Consider the following 22,284-nt stretch of genomic DNA (forward strand, 5'->3'; position numbering starts at 1 on the left):
AAGTGCTGGGATTGAGCCACTGCACCTGGCTGGTAGTTGGTCCTTAAGTAAAGATTCAACATACTTGCCATCCTATCCAAATCTCCAGTCTTGCATACCACAGAGTCAATATTTGAATATAGATGTTTTTATTCCATGTTCACTGATCTTTGCAACATCTTTTAGCGCCTCACTTATTTTTCTTTGGAATGATTGTAGAACCTATGGGAGATGGGCATAGTATAGATTTATCTTTTTGGCAATAGCAACTATATCCAAATAATCCTCAAAATAAAGATAGGATTTACTTCAGGGTCTAGAAGTTACCATGTCTTCTCTGTTGGTTGTGGAGAAATCTTAAAGACATATCAACACTGTATTAATTTTTCTGTACATTAAGCCTTCAATTTTATCATTTATTTTGGTTCTTATTTTGGGAGAATCAATCTCATTTTAAGTAAATTATGAATTAAAAATTATACATTTTCCAGGCCATACATCTTGTAGATTTCCAGTTTTATTGCTCTTAATTGATTAGTGTTTTGCTTTCTGCCAGTCCTGGATAGTCATGCACACTATGCAACCAAACCATTTGCTGCAAGTGAAAATAACTACATTTATCAGCTCGGAGAGTTATAAAATCGAGTCCAAATTAAATTGCACATTAGGTGCCATTCTTGAAATTGAAATGTTTATATGTATAACAAATATGAGAATTGTACATGTAGATGTCCAAAGCCATGCTCTTATTGAAATACACTATTTTTGATCCATATGGAGTGAAAGACTCCTCCGGAAGTCTTTTGATTGCACTGAGGCCAGTTTCCACTATTTTTGCCCAGGACACAGATTTATGGGTAAAACTACCTTGGCAACATAGTTTAAGTAAAGCTAGCTTTTAATTCACACTATTGCCTTTGTTTTGAGTTTTTTTTTCCTATGATCTTTCCCTATTAAATCACTACTACTAAAAAATTAATAACTAGTAGCTAGTACTAAGAGACCTACATACATACTCCCATTCATTGTTTGGTTTCTTTTTGTATTGCTTGTGCTGCTCTAGGCAGGCTATGAATTAGAAAGAAGTCATCTCATTGGTTTGATTGCTCTAGTACTTACATTCTAATAGGGGAGATAACAAAAAGTAAACGAAGGATAAGGTAATTTCAGAGAGTACTAAGTGTCATGGAGAATGTAAAATAGGGTGATGGGAGTGGAAGGGGCAGTTTTAAAGCAGGTGACCCCAGAAGGTCCTTCTGAAGCTATGGGAATGAGCCAGATCTATGAAGATCCATCAGCAGAGCTGCAGGAAGAGAGATTTTCAAGACCCAAAGCCTGAGGCAGGAATGAGTGTAACAATGTCATGAAATTGGTAGGTCCATTGTGTGACCTGGCCAAGATGCCTAACTTGTCGGAACCTCAGTTTCCATATCTTACACAGGCAGATTTGTTAACTCATTCACACAATTTCTATTGAGCACTTACTATGTGCCAGGCACTGTTTAGACTCCTCTGGGTATATATAAAAATGAACAGTCACTGCCCACTATCCTGAGAGAGAATAAATGCTTACATTCTAGTGGAGGAATGGGGAGACAAACAACAAACAAATACAAACAAAGGAAGATTGGTAATCATAAGTGCCTTGAAGAAAAATAAACCAGAGTAAGGAGGTAAGACTGGAGCTGAGAGGTGGGTTATTAGGGGCATCAAGGAGAGCCTTTCTGTGGAAGCAACATTTGAGTAGAAGGAAGAAAGAGAGAGAAGCAGGCCATGTGGACTTCTGGAGGGAGTGGGGGGCATTTGAGGTGGAGAAACAGCAAGTATCCTGAGGTTGAAGGGAGGCTGATATGTTGAAGGCATAGTAAAGGGGTCAGTGTGGTAGGATGCATGCCACAGAGGAAGGTAGGAACCATGTCATGCAGGATCACATCATTCTAAGGGTGATGAAGGTTAGGAGCAGGGATGTGATAGGAGTAATGATATCAACAACTGAGTGTTGGGAGAATTAAGAGTTAAGGCAATATATAGCTAACATAGTGCCTGACATACAAAGCCCTTCCCTCCCTCCCTCCCTCCCTCCCTCCCCAGCTTTTCCTTGGTGTCTCCCTCCCTGTTCATTTTCTTCCCCCTTCTTTGTACATTTGCACTGCTCAAATATATCTCTGAATAAGATGTCTAACATGTTGTTTTCTGTTTACTTACCACTTTTATGCTAAACTATAAGTTCTTGGAGGACAGCAAAGTTGTCTTTTATTTCTGTTGCCCCCAGTACCTTGCAAAATTTATTGAATTGGCATCACAGAATTCTGCTCCATGGGGAATGGAAATGTTTCCTGGGAGTTAAAATGTATGAATGGACTAGCACAGCTACCTTGTTTGGACTGGAGAGCCCTGAGCTGGTTGAGGCAACTGCACTGGGAAGGCTGTAGTAATATGGTTGTTCACATAAAAGCTCTCTAGTTTGCTATTAGCTTGGAGCCTGGTGCTAAATCTAGTGTGATTTGGTAAGTCTCTTAATTTTTCTGAAGTTCAATTTTCTCATGTGTACAATTGAAATAATAATCTACAGGATTATTGGGGGATTGAATAAGAGAATATACACTAAGCTGTAAGCACAGTGGACAGCTCTGAGTGACTAATAAATACTATCTAGTACTGAAGGTATTGTCCCAATTTCCTTCTCTTCCTTCACCTTCAAACCAACTTTGGAAGCTATGGAAAAGCATGGGGAGCCTTTCCCCTACTGAATTGGTAAATCCTGCTCTCTTGGTTATAATTACACTGAGCCTGGTGCTGGGAAGAAAGTTGAGTCACTTAACACTAACTTCTCCTGTTCAACCTTGCCTACTTATCTGTGACTGATTTACTGTAGCTGTTTGAGAGCAAAGAACTTGTTTTATTTATCTGTATGGTAAAGAGGATAATAACTTACCAAAGGTCACACATATAAGTGGCAGAGGAGGCTTTGAGTCAAGATGTGGCTCATTTTGAAGTTCATGTGAACAAAGAAAGCATGCTCTCCTAAGAGGCAAGAAACAAAATGTGGACATTCTACTACTTATCTTGTCACCTTGGGAAAATACATTTATCCTTTTTCAGGGAAAGGACTACCTTTCTGATAGCCAGGCCAATGCCCCTTCTGTTGACCTTGTTGGGTTTCATTTTTCACGTGTATGAATTGAAGATTTGGGCATAGCCTGACTCTGCTCTGCATTTTCATGCCTACGTGGTGGTATACATGTCCCAGGCCCTTATTAGTGACCTAGTTCTGTAAAGTGACCTTTCTGTTGAGGGATCCATGTCATTATTCCTAGGCACCAACCACAACCAATACTTAATAGAGTCACTAAATATTGCAAAGCTGCGAATAGAACCATTTTGTGTGTGTATTTCGGCAAAGGAGATAACCTTACATTTCAGAATTCTTTCCTTTGTTCTCCCAGTCCTTCTCTAAACACCCTTCCCCAGCCTTGCTGTTTTTCTTTCATCAGGTACCTTCTGCTTTTAGTTCCATCTGTTCTTCCTTTTCCTCATTTTCTCTCCAATGGAGACCTGGAAGATAAGAAAACATACATCTGAAATACAGATTTGTTGCCTGGGAGAGATCAGAGGATTGTTTTTTTCTTTTCTTTCTTTCTTTTTTTCCCCCCTTAACACCATGATCAAATCTTGGTTCTTTGCTGAAAACTTTTCCAGATGGGGTAGTTTCTTTGCTAATTAAAAGGTTGGATAATGAGCATTTAGTGTTCTGGTGATTAAGACCTGCTCAGCCTCACAGGTCAGTGCCACCTGAATTAATTGGCACCTTCTCAGTTGGGGTTCAGTTCTCACATCTTATCCTACCAGGAATGGCATTCAGAACTCTCTATAATCCACCCTCATGCAGTTTTCCCAGCCCTTCCTCCCTTTACTACATACTCTCTCTTGATGTAGTGATTTACCCTCTGTCACCCTCTTGCCGTGTGATTTGCTTCATTGCCACTATATTCCCTATTTCTCTCTGCCCGGAGTGGTTTAGTTATGATTGTAGACTCAGGAGACGGTATGCATTGGAATCATTGGAACTAGCCCTGTCACTATTTAACTTCAGCTTTCTAACCTATAAAAAAGAGAATGATAATAGCTTACTCACTTCACTGGATACTTAACGAAGATTTAATAAGGTAGCGTATAAAGGGTTTGGCAGAGCACCTGGCATATGGTAAGCGCTCACTAACTGTTAGCTACTGTAATTTTCCATTTATACATATTCAAATCTCACTGCTTTTGCAAGTCTTCTCAAAAATACACGATTTATTTTGCCATTGAAAGTAATGGCAAAAGCCCCAATTACTTTTGCAGCAACCAAGAAGCCTTCTTTGACCACTTTCCAGTACAAAATGATCTCTTCCTCCTAGTATTCTTTTTTCCTGACTTTTATAGAATCACTTGGTTGGTCTTGGTTTATGTTCAAAGTCCCCGACTACAGGTGAAATATTCTTGGAGGAAGAGACCTAAACTTCTAGCACAATGCAGAGGCACATCTTTATATAATAGAATTGTTATTTTATGTCCCCAATTTAAGGGATTTTATTTTTGTTGATGTTGTCTTGGGCTCTTGAGTTTTCTACTGATTTATTGAATTGTCCACTGATTTTTCATTATGTGAAAACTCCAGAGTCCTAGGTGTATTTATTCCAAGAGCCTAATTAATTCAGGTCGCTGAGGCTGTCGCATGGACTCTGGTTTAAGGACTAGACTATTTGGTGAGCAATGTTAAGTTTTACTTTGGAACACGAAGGTCATATACTTTTGAAATGCCAAATTACAAGATGCTTTGAAGGAACTTTTAGAGTAAATCGCAATCTAATCCATGTGCATCTGCAGTTAAGGCTTATAAAGAGAAGTTTTGTTCCTGATTTTCAGTAGCAGTATCATCAGTTTTTTAACAACCACAGAAATTTTACATATATTTTGCCTCACAAATACCTATAATTAGGTAAGAATTCAGAAAAGTGGGCTTCTATTTGCATAGAATTACGTTAATTCTGCATTCTCTCATAGCAAGGTTGAAAGAGGATTAATCACTTATTCATGCAAAACCAATTCGCATGAATCATTTATTTGTCTTGTTCTGGTATTTTGCAGAGCTCATTTTTACATGCCTCAGGTTGCGGATAAAGTGAAAACTCAGAGGGTGATTTACCCTCCACAATAAAGACCTGATGGCCATGTAAACAGCATGCTTCCTATAGGAAATCAATAGGTAACCATGGAAATGACTTCACAATGGGAAATTCTATTTCTTTATGAACAAATCATCAAAAAGATCAATTGTAAGATGAAAAGGCTTTGTCTGTGCCTTTACCTTTCACAAAGGCTTTTGGTCTATGTAAAGAAGAAAATATATGCCTTGGTGACAATAAAGAATTACCTTAAAGCTGTATTGAAAATGAACATCACTTTTTACTTTATAAAGTTTGGGCTAGAATTTCTTGTGCTCTGTTCCTGGAAGTCTGGCTAAGAAACTTATATCTAATGGCAAGAAAAATGTTCCAGAATACAGGATGTTTGAATTCTTGATCCAGACTGATTTATTTAAAAAACAAAAAGGTTAATAATATCCAACAGCAAAGGGGTCTTTGATAATTAAATAAGATAATAGTTGGTAAAGAATATAGTACAGTGCCCAGAACAGAGCAAGTGGAAAATAGCTATTAACAGCTATTTCTACAGTGATGATGATTGCCCAAACAATATTAATCCCACTAGTAAAGGGTTTTCACATTACACGAATTATTTTTTAACTTTTATTTTAGATTCGGGGGTTCATGTGAAGGTTTATTACATAGGTAAACTCATGTCATGGGGGTTTATTGTACAGATTATTTCATCACCAAGGAATTAAGCCCAGTACCTAATGGTTATCTTTTCTGCTCCTTTCCCTCCTCCCAACCTCCCCACTCAACTAGACCACAGTGTCTGATATTTCCTTCTTTGTGTTCATAAATTCTTATCATTCAGCTCCCACTTATAAGTGAGAACATGCAGTATTTGGTTTTCTTTTTCTGTGTTTGTCTGCTGAGGATAATAGTCTCCAGCTCCATCCATGTTCCTGCAAAAGACAAGATTTTGTTCTTTTTTATGGCTGTATAGTATTCCATGGTGTGTGTGTACCACAATTTCTTTGTCCGATCTATCACTGATGGGCATTTAGGTTAATTCCATGTCTTTGCTATTGTGCACAGTGCTGCAATGAACATTCATATACATGTGTCTATGTGGTAGAATGCTTTATATTTTTCTGGGTATATACCCAATAATAGGATTGACTCAGTCTAATTTCCAGCAGCAGTGAGATCTTTAACAAGCAGTTTCATCTCAGTGGGTCTTGATTTCCTCATCTGTAAAGTAATCAGATAAGCCTAGGGATGGTAGCCTGATTTAGCCCAGAGACAACATGGATGTTGCATGTATAGTATTACGTTACTTTCTCTTACTTGGAAGCCATTACTAATCAATTGTAATCTTCTTTGTCATTGAACTTGGGCAGAGTCTCAGAATCCTTATTTATGTATTTCTCCAGGTAGCTGCTGCCTATGGATCAGAATTGTCATGTGTAAGACGTCAGTTTACCTGTATGTGACCTTTAAGGTTTATTTAGCCCTTACAATACAAGAATCTGAAAACTCACTTTAAGTACTGAATATTCATGTATTCAGTTAGTCTTGAGTACACAATCCAAGTAACAAGGATAGCACCAACAATAAACAATTAGAATATTGTCTTTATTAAGCCAAATAAATTGTTTGATCTCATTAATGTCAAAATATTTATTTCAATGCAAAAGTTACTATTGAACCACCGATTGATAATAATGAAATGATATTTGTAGCACTTTGCTGCTGTTTACTTATCAGCTTAGAGATACAACATTAAGTAGCAAATCTGATTGCCATTTTCATATTTGCTCTTTTTTCAACAGTAGAGGGCAGCACAGCTATTTTTAAGTGTCTTCTTGGGGAGCCATTTATGTATGTCCACAGGCATTGTGTACAGTGGGTGCAAAGATGTGAGCTATGGTGGGTTGCAATGGAAGAGTACATTCACATGTCAAAAAGCTGGCTTAATCAGATCTCTTGGATTGCGGTGTGGAATTTTCCTCTTTTGGCTTTCAGAAATTTCCATTACCCTGTTCATATTTACATGTTTCAGCATTTCATATTGATCCTTTTTTGTTGTTGTTCTTTCTGTTGTTTTTTCTCCTGTTATTACTTGTTTCACCTTAAAGGCAGTGTTATGTAGGCGGCAATAGCACTGCTTTTGGTTTCTGAAGGTGTAGACTCCAGTCGCAGCTCTGTTGCTCGTTCTGTGACTGAGTTGGTCAGAATCTCAGAGCCTCACAATTCTTCTTTTTAAAACAGATACCAAAATACACAGTCTTCTCTGTCATCTCATCATGTTGTTGTGAATATCAAATGAAATCAATATATGTGAAAGCATTATTGAAATATAGGTTTTAAAAATAATAACCTATCTCTTTGCTATTATTGCTAAGAGTCAAGCTTTTAATTAAAATGAATTACACAAATAAACTTTAGGATTCAGAATTGTAGGATGGCATCTGCCAATGGGTAGATTTGGTTGCAAGGCATCTTGGGAGACCCTTGGGATGGAAGATGGCTTGCTGGGAGCTGAACTGCAGGAACTGATGCAGCTGTAAGGGCCAAGACATGAAAGTGTATGGCTGGAACCCGCCGAGTTTATTGAGAATATTGACTTTATTCTGAATAAAGGCTAATACTGAACTTAAACCTATCAGACCTAATATCTCCTCTTTCCAACAGATACTTTGTAGTGCCCTTTTTGCTCTCAAAAACAATTTGTAGATAATACGATATTTCTTCATGCTTAATTTTACACAGAAAATAAATCAATTTAATGCCATAATTTTAACATGTAGGTTTAAAAGTGTAAAATAATTAAAACTAACACAATATGTATGTTAATACAGACGTGTTTGAGCCTGGTTATACTAAAAGACATAATGAAGTATCGGATGCTTATACTATGTGAAGAATGGAAACTGCAAATGCAGACTGACACAGGAGCTTTGTACTTGCGACTTAAGCAGCAAGAATGTCATTGTAGTGTTGGTGAAGTGATTTTCAGGGTGGTGAACAATTTTTGGAAAAGCTTTTTCCCCATGATTTACGGGCTAGAGACTGTCCTGGAAAGTTAGTTGCATATTAAAACTTGCTGCAAAAAGTACTTTGAGATTGTGTATGAAACGGATTTAGCTTCCAGGCTCGCATACTAACAGAGAGGTTTTTCATCTGCATGAGTGTTAAGGAACACAGTAGAACTAATCTTTGTGTGGATTATCCAGTGCCTTCATTGTGGGATGTCTATTTTCTCTGGCCTCCACACTCTAAATGCCAGTAAATGTGGGGTGATGATGTAGAAGGAAGCAGATTTTACTGTTGTGACATTCAAATATATCATCAACAATTTCTGGAAACTTCCACTGGAAGCAGAACTATTCCATCTGAGAATTAGTGATCTAAGTTGGGAGTCCATATAGCAGCTTGGGCATGTCAATAGTAAAGAAATGTCCCTCAGCCACTGACTAGATGTATAGGAAGTGAAAGGCAGCCCTGAAGTGTGCAGGTGGCAATGACTGGACAGAGTATCAGAGCGCAACCAAACAGGCTAGGTTTCCGAGAGAGCTCTAGTGGAGAACAGGAACCCCAGACAGAAGTCAGTTGAATGGAGTAGACTGAGGGCTGGGAGCAGGTGGGATTAAAGGCAGCTCTGCATTGTAGTAGATACGCAGCAGCCCTGGGCTTATAACCCACTGACGCCCAGGGTAATGGCTACAAAAGTAATTCCAGACTCCCAAATACTTGTAGGGCTAAGCCTAGTGATCTTGATCAGCCTTTGTCCAGATTTGCTTAGGAACTTCAGAGGGCTATGGTCCTAGACCTAAGGTGTTGTAGAGTCTCACCCTGAAAACTTCTAGAGAAGGCATGCACTGAAAAGTATGGAACTAGACACACTGGAATAAAGTTACAAAGGAACACGTGTTGGCTCAGTATGTGGAACCACTTAAAATGAAATGGTCTGCCTTGTAAAATGGTGACCTTACTGAATAATAATCTTTTATGTTTAAAGAGGGATTTCATGTCTGCTATCAGGTTTCATGTACATTATCTTAAATCCGTCGTGCCTTCTCTTTCCCAGTAGTCTCATGTTGTTCTGGATCACTTATTGCTAGCTATCTAGTGAGTTTATTTACACTGAGGTAGTAGGTTCTTCATATAGTATCTTCTGTTATCTTTATACTGTTCACATATTATCTGCTAGTGTTTAGAAGAAAAGGCCAATGCTTAGCTCAGTAGTCTGGACTGGATTTTCATATTGCCTGTGCTTATGGAATATGTATTTTTCTAAAGTCCCATAAGTGATCCTTGTGTGATTCAGGTTAAGAACAACTTTCGTATACATAGATATTTCCATCCATATTAGAATATAAATGCCTTCAGCCAGGAATTCAGTTAACATACTCTGTAACTAACACCTAGTTCAGTGTCAGACACGAAGTCCTTCTTCAATAAATGTTTGTTAAATCTTTGGTTAATATGAAATTTTAGGCACTGTGGCTCATGTGTGTTTATGTGCAGCGTGTTGGAACAATATGAGACTTTTCTAACACTTCCCAATTTTTTACCTCACAGGCAATGGTTTACTTCCAGCAGATTTAAGTCTGATCCTAGTCCTACCTCCTTCATGAGTTAATGATTCCCCTCCCCTCCCCTCCTCTCCTTTCTCCTCCCCTCCCCTCCCCTCCCTTCCCTTCCCCTTCCTCTCCTCTTTTTCTCTCTTCCTCCCATCCATCCATCTATCTGTTATGGACTGAATTGTGTCTCCTATCAAACTCATATTTTGAAGCCTTAACCCCAATGTGATCGTATTTGGAGATAGGGCTTTTAAGCAGATAATTAAGGTTAAATGAGCTTAAGGGTGGGTCCAAAATCCAATACCTTATACAAAGAGGAAAGGATACCAGAGAGCTCATTTCATTCTTTCTCTGTGAGTGCACAGAGAAAAAGTCATGTGAGGATTCAGTAAGAAGGCAGTGACCTGCAAGGCAGGAAAAAAGGCCTTGCTAGATTCTAACCTTGATGACACCTTCATCTTGGACTTCCAGCTCACAAAACTATGAAAAATACATTTCTATTGTTTAAGTCACCCCGTTTGTGATATTTAAGATAGCCTGCTGTGGCCTGAATGTTTGTGTAACCCACAAATTCATACGTTGAATCTAATCCTTAATGTGGTGGTATTAGGAGGTGGGGAAAATAATTAGGTCATGAAGGACAGGTCCCTCAGAAATGGGATTAGTGCCCTTAATAAAGAGGCCCCAGGGAACTCTCTTGCCCCTTTTGCCATGTGAAGACACAGCAAAAGGATGCCATCTGTGAATCAGAAAGTGGGCCTTCACCAAACACCACATCTGCCAGTGCCTTGATCCTGGACTTCCCAGAATCCAGAGCTGTGAGAAATATGTTTCTTTTGTTTATAAGCTACCCAGTTTATGGTATTTTGTTATAGCCAGCTGAATGGATTATGACATAGCCGAAGGAGGCTAATACACTATCTATCCTGTATCAATCATCTTTTACCAGTATGCAGCACTTTGTCAGGCAGATAGTAGCTTCTTTTCCATTAACTCAAAGCCATCCCAGAAATGATTGAGTTTTTGAAATTATTATTAATAACAATTCCAGGCACTAAAGTTCCTGTTATTATATGTGAAAAGATGTGGATGGCACAAAGCATTAGGTCACCTAGGTATTTTTCAGTATTGAGGCTTGAGTGACAGGCAGTGTAATAACACATCTGCTGACATCTGGTACTGCTAATGAGATATTTCTTTGACCCTGGGATGGAATATCTTGAGTAACTCATGAGGTGAAAGGAGAGCCAATGTCTTCAGGCAGTTTTATGCATAATAAGTTTAATTAGATTTTTATTTTTAGGAGCAGTGGCTGTGCTTTACTTTCTGATAATTCACAAGAATAACAAATGGAGACAATAAGGCTGAGAAGCTGAGGATTTGTGAAGCATTAATTTTAGTTTATTGTCTAATTGCATTTTTTTGTCAGTAGACTCATTTTCTCTCATTTTCACACTTACCAGTGAGTTTAATACCTTTATAATGGATTACATGCCCAGTGATGAAGGACTAGACGGTCATTTTCTTTCCCTTACAATTCTGTTTAGTATGAGTAGATTATACCCAAAGATCTGCCTTTTCAGACCACCTTTTATGAGCTCTAAGAATGTAACATGAAAAGGATCTTAGTTTATGAACTTATCTAGGTAGAATTTTAAGTCAATGCCAAGTGGTTGTATGTGAAAATCTTTAGATTGCAGTTAGATTTTCGGTTGGGTGGAAATGTTTCCCTGGGAGTTTCAATGCTAAAAATCATTCTTCCGCTTATACATTGTCTATGTGTCTGTCTATTTCCCTTGAGAACTGGGACTATGCATGTTATCTCTCTATCACCCTTAGCACCTAGCTTTCCATATAAAAGGTCATCCATTCATATGTTTATCAAACATACAATTATTTAGAAGCCTACCATTTTTCACTTGTTTGGAAGGTAGACATGTATGTAAACAAATAATTCAAATAATCTCTTGCAAGGGATGTAAAAGTTGTTATAGGAGCACAAAGAAAGAGATAAGTAACTCTCCCAGGGAGGTTGGAGAAGAGGCAATATTGGAGGTGCATCAGGAGGGACAGTGGGGAGTTGGCACAGGGGAAAAGGACAAGATCTTTCCTGACAGAGGGTATAGGATACAGGCAAGGAAAACACAATGATGCCCTTCAGAAGGGCCGGGGAATGCAGAGATGACCTAAATGTATATAGCTGTGAGGATGCTTTACCATGATAGGTCTGTGTAAAAGCAAAGGCTGTTTTGCTTTTGATGTGCATTACCTTTCATGCTGATGCTTGCTGCTCCTCAAACACGTTGTTCACGTCCATGCCTTTGTTCTCATGGTTCCTTCTGCCTAAATACCTCTTACTCATCTTTGGGGCCTAGCTCTTCTGTGAAACTTTTTAACACTTTCTTAGCAGAATGCATTCTTCCCTCTTCTATGTTCCCATAGCACTGTGCTCGTATTGCTATCCAAGTACCATGGATATTGTTCATGTTGATGTTTTCCTTACTGGATTATGAGTTCTATGTATTTAAAACATGAAGAATAAATACAGGATGACACCCTTAATGCTTTCAACAGAATTATTATTATTATTATTATTATTATTATTATTTTGAGACAGGGTCTTACTCTGTCACCAGGTTCCAGGCTAGAGTGCAGTGGTACAATCTCGGTTCACTGCAACCTCCGCCTCCCGGGTTCAAGCAATTCTCCTGCCTCAGCCTCCCGAGTAGCTGGGACTACAGGCACAAACCACCATGCCAAGCTAATTTTTGTATTTTTAGTAGAGACGGGGTTTCACCATGTTGGCCAGGATGGTCTCAATCTCCTGACCTCGTGATCCACCCACCTCGGCCTCCCAAAGTGCTGGGATTACAGGCTTGAGCCATTGCGCCCAGCCTCAACAGAATTATTTTTAAAAGAGAAGTAGCTTGCCTTGTTGGGAATAGGCCTGCATGAAGATACTAGAAACTGAAATCTAACTACACTTTGCTTCTTGCTGCTAACCAGCTGTGTGCCAAAAGATTTGCACCTTAACCTGGGGCTACATCTTTGCTCACATGGATAGAGTAGTACCTTGTCAGCATAAAGCCAGGAGGTGGAGTGAAATGATCTTCTGCAAGCGATTCCTTCTGATTCTAACAACTGGAATTTTAAAATGTATCTGATGAATTGATTTTATATTTACTCATATTTTCTTCATTTTCCTTTGAAGTGTCAGGAGACGTTATTGTTTATCTGCTTAACTCTTCTCATAAATAATACATGGAAGTTTTTTTATTAGTAGGTATCAGTGAAGGAAACTAAAATCCTGAGTTTGTGCTGAGAATAGTCATAGGATCAAAATGGATACTCAGAGCATCTTGAGAATATCTTGGTGTCTCTAGATAGTTCTCAAACTATTCTCCAACTGACCTTGTGCAAAAGTAATTGTATGTTGTTTTCTCTAAACTGGTATATTAACATTCTATCTCCAAAAACTTTCTTTTTGAGTTGAATTTCTAATGAATTGATTAGCAGACAGATGGTCAGAATCTAGGAAAATAATAATAAATTATTTTATCAGTATTCACAATGAACATCCTTTGAGATTCTAAAGGAAAGAGGAAATAACTCAGAAATTCTTTTTCATCTGTTTGTTGTAATTAGGAGAACAGGGCCAAATAAATATATCAGGTAAAAATATGATTTTATAAATTATTATGTGATTCATCAATGAAGTATCAAAACAAAGCAAACATTTATAATATTACTCCAGTATTCACATAAATAATTTTAGCTGTTCTGATAACTGAGAAGATTATGAATCTATTCTTTTTAAAAATTATTAATTTTTATTAAGTGATATTGTGAACTGAGCCCTCTAGTAATTAACACAAACACAGCCTGTGGCTCTTGGGCCTTAAAAGGCTTTTCAGAGCTTTGTCTGAAAACGGTGGTATGCAGTGAGAAGAGCAGGTGAGAGCCCGCAGAGGGTTGATGGGGTAGGATAGGGCTGCAGAAACAGCCCTCAGCTTCTCTTTGCTGGAAGGTAATGGCAGGTTAACCTGAGAAATAAATGGTGTCTTGTTATAAGAGAGACCTATTTTTTTTCCTGTATGTCTCAGCAGAGAGTAGCTACATCACAGATATTGGTCTTCCTTGGCCTTAGGGGAGTATTTAGAAGGCTTTGTTTTAATGTTGCGGTATCCTGTACAGAGGAAGAGGCTAGGCTCCTTTACCAGCTCCCCAGCTTGCTACCCTGTTTGGTGTTGAAAATGGGGGCATAGACACTAGCCTCTCAAGATCCAGGCCAGGGTCTAGCTAGATTTACCATCTGCAGCTGGCTACAGTGACCACCGGGACTAGGTAATCTTTTCACATGCATAATTTAAAGTAACATTTCATATGGAATTTCTATTTCTATGTCCTTGAGGAATCGCCACACTGTCTTCCACAATGGTTGAACTAATTTACACTCCCACCAACAGTGTAAAAGTGTTCCTACTTCTCCACATCCTCTCCAGCATCTGCTGTCTCCAGATTTTTTAATGTTTGCCATTCTTACCGGCGTGAGATGGTATCTCAATGTAGTTTTGATTTGCATTTCTCTTATGACCAGTGATGATGAGCATTTTTTCATATGTTTGTTGGCCTCACGTATGTCTTCTTTTGTAAAGTGTCTGTTCATATCCTTTGCCCACTTTTGAATGGGCTTGTTAGTTTTTTTCTTGTAAATCTGCTTTAGTTCTTTGTAAATTTTGGATATCAGCCCTTTGTCAGATGGGTAAACTGCAAAAATTTTTTCCCAATCTGTTGGTTGCCGATTCACTCTAATGATTGTTTCTTTTGCTGTGCAGAAGCTGTGGAGTTTGATTAGGTCCCATTTGTCTATTTTGGCTTTTGTTGTCAATGCTTTTGGTGTTTTGGTCGTGAAGTCCTTGCCTACACCTACGTCCTGAATGGTTTTGCCTAGATTTTCTTCTAGGGTTTTTATGGTGTTAGGTCTTATGTTTAAGTCTTTAATCCATCTGGAGTTAATTTTAGTGTAAGGTGTCAGGAAGGGGTCCAGTTTCTGCTTTCTGCACATGGCTAGCCAGCTTTCCCAACACCATTTATTGAACAGGGAATCCTTTCCCCATTGCTTGTTTTTGTCTGGTTTGTCAAAGATCAGATGGTTGTAGATATGTTGTGTTGCCTCCGAGACCTCTGTTCTGTTCCATTGGTCTATATCTCTGTTTTGGTACCAGTACCATGCTGTTTTGATTACTGTAGCCTTGTAGTATAGTTTGAAGTCCGGTAGTGTGATGCCCCCCGCTTTGTTCTAAATGCCCATCGACGATAGACTGGATAGGGAAAATGTGGCACATATACACCATGGAATATTATGCAGCCATCAAAAATGATGAGTTTGGGTCCTTTGTGGGGACATGGATGAACCTGGAAACCATCATTCTCAGCAAACTGACAGAGTAGCAGAAGATCAAACACCGCATGTTCTCACTCATAGGCGGGTGTTGAACGATGAGAGCACATGGACAAAGGGATGGGAGCACTACACACTGGGGTCAGTTGGGGGGACATAGGGGAGGGACGGTGGGGGGTGGGGAGCTGGGGGGGGATAGCAGGGGGAGAAATGCCACATGTAGGTGATGGGGAGGAAGGCAGCAAATCACACTGCCATGTGGGTTCCTATGCAACAATTTTGCATGTTCTTCACATGTACCCCCAAACCTAAAATACAATAAAATAAATAAATGGGAAAAAAAAAATAATAAAGTAACATTTCAGTAGTTTTACTACTGCAGGAAACTTGATAGATAGAAAATACAAAGTTCAAACAAGGAAATTAAAAACACCCCAAATCCTACCACTCAGAAATACCCACTGTCAATATTCTACACACTTTAACATAATTGAGATCCTAGTTTGTATACAATTGTTTGTTGCTGAACATTACTTCATAAGCACTTATTAAACTTTTGAAAATGCTTCTTAAGGATTTTATTCAATAGCTGGTTTACATTGAAGACTCATATTTTGTATAACATATCCTCTATTGTTGATATTTAGATTGATTCAAAATTTTTCTGCTTATATATTCTGTTGAAAGAATGGCTTTCTTCATAAATTTCCTTCTACTCTTTAGATATGTTGGTACGATGATTTCCTAGAATTAGAATTATGTCAGAAGATATGGATATTTTTTAGATTCCCAATATGTACTATCTTTATCGAACTGTTATGTTGCTGTGTCCTCTAATTTTTGTGTTTTCTCTTATGCTCTTCTGATAGGGTGCAAGATTTCCCGACACTGAAAATGACAATGGCCACCAACTCTAGGCCAACCACTCTAGTACCAATCAACTGATGAATGATGGTCCTTTGACTTTGACTTAGACCCTATGAGAGATTTAATAAGAGGTGAAACATATGGTTCTGTTGTAGAAGTTTATAATTCAGCGAAACCAATACATGTGGAAAAATTCACAAGCAATTCAAGATAGAATCTCTGTAAACTTTCTTTGTAGGATACATGTGCAGTAGGAATCTGAGGTCTCTACAATGCAGCTTCTCAATGATCAGTGTGAGCCCTTAGTCAAGCCTGAGCCACCATCTGCTCTGGGTTTCAAGGAGGAATTTCTTATTCTCTCTTTTCAATGAAGGTGTCTCGACATACCAACAAGTGTGCCATCTAATCTCCATAATCTTCCCCTGGATAGGGACAATGATAATGATGATGCCTAACACTTACCGAGCCATTTATCTTGTACCAGGCATGGGGTAAAACCCCTTTTGGGCATTATCTCATTTTATCTGTGTAACATCTCCATAAGGTGGTAGTACTATCGTAATTTTATGAATGATAAAACTGTTGCTTAGAATGATATTAAGTGATTTCCCCAAGGTCACACAGTAGTCAGGGACAGAGCATTATTCCAGCCCAGGTCTGTCAGTTCAGAGTCCATCATCTTGAACATAAAACCACATAGCCTTTCATGCTGGAAGGTCACGAAGCTGAGCCTCTGCTGGGAAGTGTTTCTTTGGCAGACTCTCTAGCTATAGTCTAGCTGATTTTTGCAGAGGCAGCTCCAGGCAAAGCATTTTCTTGATGCTTGTGGCCACAAGTCCAGCAGCTACTCTCCATGGTGTCTCTCATCGCGGGTGTTACTACTCAGCATTGCTCTTGTGGATCCTTCCTGTAAGGTCTGACCACACCAAGGACGGCATGGCCACCCTCATGACCTGCACGTACCCTTCTGGAGGGCCTTCTGGAATTAGAAAACCTGAAGTAGCTGGAAGGATGGATGGTAACCCCTGAGGTGCCTAACTAACCTGAGACATTCTTCTATTGTTTCTTATTCTGGCCTCTATTGACAAAACCCTTGGACTTTGTAACTGACCTTGGTCCACCTTGTGATTTCACACCCTATGACCCCTTCCCAACTTGCAGAAAACCACCCTAAAGTTACTTCTATAACTTTCCACTGTTAACCCCAAACCTATAAAACCAACTCCTATCCCTCTGCCCTCCGCTGACTCCATTTTCAGACTCAGCTTGCCTGCACCCAGGTGAATAAACAGCTGTGTTGCTCACACAAAGCCTGTTTGGGGCGGTCGGGGCAGGGGGTGGTTCTTCATTCAGAGCACACGTTTTAACACTTCCATCAGAGCAGTTTGATAGACTCTTTGGTGTCTGCTGAAGTCTGGCTTTCTGGGCTCCTTCTCAACAATGGCATATTTTGCCTTACTCTTGGCATCACCTCTGCAGGGCATCTGACAGCACTGCACCCACAGCTCTGCAGTAGTCCTTAACCCTTTGGAGGAAGGAAGGAACCTGGAATTGCCCCACTCAAGGCTAAGTGCCTGGACTCTTGGCTGTTGGTGAGCACTGTCCTTTCCTAGTTCTATAGATACCCTCTGTAGAACTGCAAAATCATAGAATATTATCATTCTCTCCCTGCAGTATTAAAATCTATACTTCTTGAGGACTTGGCAGTAACCTAAAATTCCTCTTTTTGTGTCCTCCCCATAGACCTTCAACACAGATGAAGATCAGGCTTCTGGGATATCTTCCTCATTAGGTATGCAAACTCAACTCTTTTGCCTGGATCCCATGTAGTTGGTGTTAAGGTTAAACATTATAGGAACTCAAAGAACACTCCAATAAAAGGCTGTAATGACCAGGAAAGATTCCTTGGAGGAGGTGAAACTAGAGGTGAATCTTGAAATGTCTAGGATTTAAACACCTGGGCTTGATGAGGGAGGACATTTTGAGAGGGAAGACTTAGGTGTGTGAGGTCAGAATACAAGAAATTGCATTTTCCAGAATGTGATAAGGCTGGGCTGACAGCAGAGTCATGTAATGGTTGCAGAGATTATCTAACCTTCTCTTTGGTTGCTTGGGTCCCATAGCACCTCTATGTAATGTACTATTTACAGGCCAATGCTGAGCAGTTCCTGGTATGACAGCTCTGACATTGGCTGCTTCTCCTAGGCCAGTCTTACCGGTAAATGCCTGGAAAGCAGCCTCCTCTAAATGTTTCTTTTGCAAGCCGGCTAGCTAGCTACCCACTCAGCACTTTCTAGTTGTTCTCAAGACAAGTCTTTTCAGTTTTTCTTTCTTCTGATTTCTTTTTTGTTTTTGGTTGTAGATGTCAGAAATTCAAAATAGCTTAAACATCAAGGGAAATGTACTGGCTTGTATAGCCAACAGGAAATTTCTGCTTAGGTTTCAAGAGCATCTTGATTCAGGGGCTCAATGTTTCCCTGTTTCCATATTTCAGTTCTCTATTCCTCTGTTTTGGCTACCTGCTCAGAGAGAGTCTGGCCATGTGGATGTCCCTGGAATTGTCAAGCATTCTTCGTTATAGATCTAAACATATGAAATAGAGGGCTTTTTCTTATTGGTCAATTTGAAATAGTGTCCTGGACTTGACTCTCAATGGAATGCATTGCATCACATGCCCAGCCCTGAGCCAGTTACTAGAGAAAAAGAGATAAGATGCTCTGATTGGTCAGGCCTGAATCATGCACTCACTCATGAAGGTAGACATGAAGTACATTCAGCCCAACTACATGGACCAAATCTAGACCATGTATAGTCCACCAGATGAAAGTAAGGGATGATGTTAACCAAAAAGAAGTAAATACATGCTAGGTAGTTAAAACACAACCTACATTTCCCGTAGTGGGTCTCTGAATCTCCAAATATTAGGTTGAATAGTCTCATTGCCCTAAAAGAATGGCTGGAATACCCTTCAGTATTGCCTGGATTGCCTGGCATGCTAAAGAGCAGTGCTGCTTACTGATGGATGCACCTGCCTCACGGGGCCATTGCTGACATCCTGAAAGTCACTGAGAAGATTGAAGAGTCACTTTGATCTCAACTGGGAGAAAGTGATGAATGCTCTGGATTTGCACTGGATATGGAGAGAGAGAAAAGAGGATGAGTTTATTATCTGGCCTGACTATTTTAGAAGTAAATAACTGAAGCTGCTTAACTCAATCTCTCAGAGGCGTCTTGTCTGAGGCAAGACAGCACAGAAGTTAAGAATATTGGCCTCTAAGGTCAGGCTGTCTCGGTTTGAACTTGGTTTCTTAATACCAGTAAGCCTTGGTTTTCTATCTCAAAACAGTATCCTGAGGATGCAATAAAATTATGCATGTAAAGCGCTTGACTTAGTGCATGATACATACTCTATTTTTGGCTTAATGCTAATGTTAACAAATAATACTTTGCACCAGCACATAATGTCACAAAAGCTGGAGAGAGTCTGTCTATCCCGAGGCATGTAAAGTGTAGGACATATTTTCTCCTATTGGACATGGAACTCTTTCTTTCATCTCCATTTTATTTCCTGAGGGGCAAACAAGTCTGACTATAATCTTCCTATATGTGCTCTGACAACTAATGGCTTTTGGGAGTCACTACCACATCCCCATCTCCCTCCCACGTCCATCATGGAGTCCTGCCTATTCTGTCTCTGAAAGATATCTTGAATCTGATCTGCCGCTTCACTGCCACTGCCCTTGCTCTTATTCACAGGCTCTTCTCTCCTGCCTGGTTAATTCAGGAATCTCCAACTGAGTTCCCTGTCTCTAGTCTCTTTCCATCTGGTCTAGTCTGCATAATAATGACCTCACTCCTTAGCAAGGGATTATTTAAGGCTCTTTTCAGTCTGATTCCAGTCAACCCTTTTATCTACAAGAATCTCTCCAACAAGACATTTTTGAGGGTCACATCAGCCACTGATGTTCCCTATTCTTAGAAAACTCCATGCACCGGCATACCTGCAGGCTTTTCCCATGTTGTTCTCACTGCCTATCTGCCTTAGCTCTTCTCTGCTTGGTTGACTTCTGCTTATCTTTTAAAGTTCAGCACCTCTTCCCTGGGTCCCTGTCCCTGTGCTTCCAGAGCTAGAGGTAGATGTTAGTAGTATAGCATTTATCACACTATTTAACATTTGGCTGTGTACATGCCTCTACTCCGATATGCACCATAAAGTCTTAGAAGAAGATATGACTTATGCATTTTATATACTGAGGGCCTAGAAAAGTGCCCTTAAATGCTTATTTTCTGCAATGAATATTTATTCTTAGGTTATAAGTTAAAAAGAATAAAATGCACTGCTATACACTTCTCAATACATCGCCATTTTATGTGGTGCTTAGGACTTTTCTTTCTTTTTTAATGTATTTTTAATTATGTAAGTAATAAGAAATACACGAATGTTGATATGGTTTGGCTCTGTGTCCCCATGAAATCTCACTTCTAATTGTAATCCCCATAATCTCCATGTGTCAAGGGCTGCACCAGGTGGAAGTAACTGGATCATGGGGAGGTTTTCCCCGTGCTGTTCTCGTGATAGTGTATTCTTACAAGATCTGATGGTTTTACACATGCTTGGCAATTTTCCCTACTTGCATTCCCATCGTCCTGCCACCTGGTGAAGAAGGTGCCTGCTTCTCCTCTGCTTTCTGCCATGATTGTAAGTTTCCTGAGGCCTCCCTAGCATTATGAAACTGTGAGTTTAATTAAGGCTCTCCTGTATAAATTACCCAGTCGTTATTTCTTCATAGCAGTGTGGGAATGGACTAATACAAATATATTCTTTTTTTTTTTCCTGAGACAGAATCTTGCTTTGTCACTTGGGTTGGAGTGCAGTGGTACAATCATGGCTCACTGCAGCCTGGAACTCCTCCCACCTCAGCCTCCTGAGTAGCTAAGACTACAGGTGTGCTTCGCTATGTCCGGTTAACTTTTAAATTATTTTTTGTAGAGAAGGGATCTCACTACATTGCCCAGGGTATTTGAGTCTATTCTTATTCTTAAAAATACATTAATTCCCTTTCCCCAAATAACCACTGTTATTGGCTTGGTAGGTACTTTTCAAGACTTTTTACAATTTTTATTTAAATTTTTAATAACAGTTCTGTTGAGATAGAATCCACCTTCCATAAAATTCACTCTTCAAAAATGTATAATTCAGTGGTTCTTAGTGTTTTCACATAGTTGTGCAACTGTCTGATTTTAGAACATTTTAATCATTCCTTTGGTAGTCACTTCCCATTCCTCCCACTCCTCAGCCCCTGGCAACCAATAATTTGCTTTCTGTCTCTATGGATTTGTTTTTATGGGCATTTAATATAAATGGAATCACCTGAAAAGACTTTGTGTTTTACTTGTGTTATTTTGGCCTAATGTCTTCAGGGTCATCCATTTTGTAGGTATGTTAGTACTTCATTCCTTTTTATGGCAGAATAATATTTTTATTATATAGATATACAATATTTTGTTTATTCATCAGTTGATGGTCATTTGGGTTGCTTTCAGTTTTTTGTTATGAGTAATGCTTTATGAACATTATTGTATAAGTATTTCTACAAATATATATTTTTAATTCTCTTTGGTATGTATCTAGGAATGAAATTGATGGGTGATATGGTAACTATATTTAACTTTTGGATGGACTGCCAAACAGTTTTCTGCAGTAGCTACACCATTTTACATTCCCACCAGTAAAGTGTGAGGATTCCAACTTTTCTAGATCCTTGTTGCCTTTTGTTATTGTCAGTCAATATGGTTAAAGGTAGCTTAGTGGGCATGAAGTAGTGTCTGATTGCGATCTTGACTTTCATTTTCCCAGTGACTAATGATCTTGAGAATTTTTTCATGTACCTATTGGCCGTTTGTGTAATTTGTGTATCTTCTTTGGAGAAATATCTATTTAAACCTCTTGTTATTTTTTAATTAGATTATTTGCTCTTTTATTGAGTTGTAAGCATTCTTTATATATTATGATATGTGATTTACAAATATATATATATTTGTGTATGTTATTAGATATATATCAGATATATGATTATTAGATATACATAACTTACAAATAAGTACATCAGATATAATCAGCTATTTGTGAATAATATGTATTCACAAATCATATATCAGATAGTTATTTACATATATTTTCTTATTAGATAAATAATTTATAAATATTAGATTGAAAACCTTTTTATGTACATTTAAATACATATATATTTATTTTGTGCATATATTTTTATACATTCAGAGTTAACTTGGTTTCTTTTTCTTTTTTTTTTTTTTT

Source organism: Cebus imitator, unplaced genomic scaffold, assembly GCF_001604975.1.
Source record: "Cebus imitator isolate Cc_AM_T3 unplaced genomic scaffold, Cebus_imitator-1.0 Scaffold474, whole genome shotgun sequence".
In the NCBI taxonomy this organism is placed as follows: domain Eukaryota; kingdom Metazoa; phylum Chordata; class Mammalia; order Primates; family Cebidae; genus Cebus; species Cebus imitator.